At 34.5% G+C, this 4,036-nt stretch overlaps 1 non-coding gene across 1 annotated transcript; it reads left to right on the forward strand.

Moving 5' to 3' along the window:
* The first annotated feature begins 1,274 nt into the window (after nucleotides 1-1,274).
* Nucleotides 1,275-1,382, forward strand: LOC127742891 (small nucleolar RNA R71). The gene has a single exon (XR_008004249.1). It is a non-coding gene; the product is annotated as a small nucleolar RNA R71 (small nucleolar RNA).
* The last annotated feature ends 2,654 nt before the right edge of the window (nucleotides 1,383-4,036 follow it).

Raw genomic sequence — 4,036 nt, forward strand, 5'->3', positions numbered from 1 at the left:
TCTGCCATCTCTAATAAAAATGTGGCAGCCTGTATCTCAAAGATTCCCAGTTTCTCCATTACAGAGAGTGGTATTAAGTTTATGCCTGACCCCAGGTCACATAGAGCCTTCTCAAAGGCCATGGTACCTATGGTACAGGGAATTAGGAATATACCAAGATCCCGTTTCTTTTGAGGTAAAGTGTGCTGAACCCAAGTATTCAGTTCATTAATGAGCAATGGAGGCTCATCCTCCCAAGTCTCATTACCAAATAGCTTGGCATTCAGCTTCACAATTGCTCCTAAATACTGGGAAACTTGCCCTTCAACAATGTCTTCATCTTCTTCAGAAGATGAATAGTCATCAGAGCTCATGAATGGTAAAAGGAGGTTCAATGGAATCTCTATGGTTTCTAGATGAGCCTCAGATTCCTTAGGTTCCTCAATTGAGAACTCCTTTATGTCCAGAGGATGTCCTATGAGGTCTTCCTCATTGGAATTCATGTCCTCCTCCTCCTTTCTAGGTTCGGCCACACCAAACAAGGTTAAGGCCTTGCACTCTCTTTTTAGATTCTCTTCTGTATTGCTTGGGAGAGTACTAGGAGGAGTTTCAGTGACTTTTTTACTCAGCTGGCCCACTTGTGCCTCCAAATTTCTAATGGAGGACCTTGTTTCATTCATGAAACTTAGAGTGGCCTTAGATAGCTCAGAGACTATATTTGCTAAGCTAGAGGGGCTTTGCTCATAATTCTCTGTCTGTTGCTGAGATGATGATGGAAAAGGCTTGCTATTGCTAAACTTATTTCTTCCACCATTATTAAAGCCATGTTGGGGCTTTTGTTGATCCTTCCATGAAAAATTTGGATGATTTCTCCATGAGGGATTATAGGTGTTTTCATAGGCTTCACCCATGTAATTCACCTCTGCCATTGCAGGGTTCTCAGGATCATAGGCTTCTTCTTCAGAAGATGCCTCTTTAGTACTGTTGGATGCATTTGGCAATCCATTCAGACTCTGAGAAATCATATTGACTTGTTGAGTCAACATTTTGTTCTGATCCAATATGGCATTCAGAACATCAATTTCAAGAACTCCCTTCCTCTGAGGCATCCTATTACTCATAGGATTCCTTTTAGAAGTGTACATGAACTGGTTATTTACAACCATGTCAATGAGTTCCTAAGCTTCTGTAGGTGTTTTCTTCAGGTGAATAGATCCACCTGCAGAATGGTCTAATAACATCTTAGATAATTCAGATAGACCATCATAGAATATATCCAGGATGGTCCATTCTGAAAGCATGTCAGAAGGACACTTTTTTGTCAGTTGCTTGTATCTCTCCCAAGCTTCATAGAGGGATTCACCTTCTTTCTGTCTGAAGGTTTGAACATCCACTCTAAGCTTACTCAGCTTTTGAGGAGGAAAGAACTTGGCTAAGAAAGCTGTGACCAGCTTATTCCAAGAGTTCAGGCTATCTTTAGGTTGAGAGTCCAACCATACTCTAGCTCTGTCTCTTACAACAAAAGGGAAAAGCATAAGCCTATAGACCTCAGGATCAACCCCATTGGTCTTAACGGTATCACAGATCTACAAAAATTTAATTAAGAACTGAAAATGATCTTCTGATGGAAGTCCATAAAACTTGCAATTCTGTTGCATCATAGAAACTAATTGAGGCTTTAGCTCAAAATTGTTTGCTCCAATGGCAGGGATTGAGATGCTTCTTCCATGAAAGTTGGAATTTGGTGCAGTAAAGTCACCAAGCATCTTCCTTACACCTCTACCATTGTTATTGGGTTCGGCCATCTCTAGTTCTATTTCGAAAATTTTAGTAAAGTCCTCTTTAGAGTGTTGTGTTTTAGCTTCTCTTAGCTTCTTCTTCAGAGTCCTTTCAGGTTCAGGATCTGCTTCAACAAGAATAGAAGAAGAAAAATTCGAACACAGAGAGAGAAGAGAAGAGGGTTCGAATTATGAGTAGAAGAGAAGTGTTAGTAGATAAATAAAATAAATAGAAAGAGATGAGAGGGAGAGAATTTTCGAAAATAAAAGAAAAATATTTTTGTTTTTATTTTAAATTAAGGTTAAAATTTGAATTTATAAAAAGGAATAAAATTAAAATTTAAAACAATTAGTTAAATAAAAAGATTTTTGAAAAAGAGGGAGGTGATTTTTGAAAATTAGAGAGAGGAAAGTAGTTAGGTGGTTTTGAAAAAGATAAGGAATAGTAAAACAAACAAAAAGTCAATTAGTTAGTTGAAAAAGATTTGAAAATCAATTTTGAAAAGAAAAGAAGTTAGAAAAGATTTTGAAATTGATTTTGAAAAAGATATGATTGAAATTTATTTTGAAAAAGATTTGAAAAGGAAATTAAAAAGATTTTATTTTTAAAATTAAAATTGATTACTTGACTAACAAGAAACTAAAAGATATGATTCTAGAATTTAAAGGTTGAACCTTTCTTAACAAGAAAGTAACAAACTTCATATTTTTGAATCAATCACATTAATTATTAGTAAAGTTTTCAAAATTTTGAAATGAAATTAAGAAAAAGATTTTGAAAAATAATTTTTTTACAATTTTCAAAAATATTAAGAAAAAGTGAAAAAGATTTGATTTTTTGAAAAAGATTTTGAAAAGATAGGATTTTTAAAAATGAAATCTTGACTAGACTAACAAGAAACCACTAATTTTAAAATTTTTTGACTAAGTCAACTCAAAGATTTCAAAATTTATGAGTAAAATAAGGAAAAGATATTTTTTTAATTTAATGAGGAGAGAGAAAAACAACTAAATGACTCAAAACATAAAAATTATGAATCAAAACACATGATGCATGCAAGAACACTATGAATGTCAAGATGAACACCAAGAACACTTTGAAGATCATGATGAACATCAAGAACTTTTTTTTGAAAAATTTTCAAGAAAAGAAAAACATGCAAGACACCAAACTTAGAGACTTTTCATGTTTAGACACTATGAATTCAAAAATGCATATGAAAAATAACAAAAGACAGAAAACAAGAAAATATGAAGATCAAACAAGAAGACTTGTTAAGAACAACTTGAAGATCATGAAGAATGCAATGCATGAATTTTTTGAAAATCTTTAGAAAATTAAAAAGATGCAATTGACACCAAACTTAAAAATTGACTCTAACTCAAACAAGAAACTCAAAATATTTTTGATTTTTTTTTTATTTTAGGAATTTTTTTTGATTTTTCGAAAATAACTTTTGGAAAAATGAAAAAGAAGAGAAAAATTTTTTTGAAAGATTTTTGAAAACTTTTTGAAAATAAAATAAAGGTTGAAATAAGAAGAAAATTACCTAATCTGAGCAACAAGATGAACCGTCAGTTATCCAAACTCGAACAATCCCCGGCAACGGCGCCAAAAACTTGGTGCATGAAATTGTGATCTTAATTGCACCAACAACTTGGTACGCACAATTGTAATATCACTCTTCTTCATAACTTCGCACAACTAACCAGAAAGTGCACTGGGTCGTCCAAGTAATAAACCTTACGTGAGTAAGGGTCGATCCCACGGAGATTGTCGGCTTGAAGCAAGCTATGGTCATCTTGTAAATCTCAGTCAGGCGGATTCAAATGGTTATGGAGTTTTAATAATTAAAAGATAAATAGAACGTAAAATAAAAATAGAGATACTTATGTAAATCATTGGTGAGAATTTCAGATAAGTGTATGGAGATGCTTTATCCCTCTTGAATCTCTGCTTTCCTACTAGCTTCATCCAATCCTTCATACTCCTTTCCATGGCAAGCTGTATGTAGGGCGTCACCATTGTCAATGGCTACTTCCCATCCTCTCAGTGAAAAAGGTCTTCTATGGTTTCCCGCATGGCTAATCAGCTGTTGGTTCTCGATCGTGTAGGAATAGGATTTACTATCCTTTTGCGTATGTCACCACGCCCTACAGTTGCGAGTTTGAAGCTCGTCACAGTCATCCCATCCCAGATCCTACTCGGATTACCACAGACAAGGTTTAGACTTTCCGGGTCTCAAAAATGCTGCCAATGGATTCTAGCTTATACCACA

Source organism: Arachis duranensis, chromosome 1, assembly GCF_000817695.3.
Source record: "Arachis duranensis cultivar V14167 chromosome 1, aradu.V14167.gnm2.J7QH, whole genome shotgun sequence".
Taxonomy (NCBI): domain Eukaryota; kingdom Viridiplantae; phylum Streptophyta; class Magnoliopsida; order Fabales; family Fabaceae; genus Arachis; species Arachis duranensis.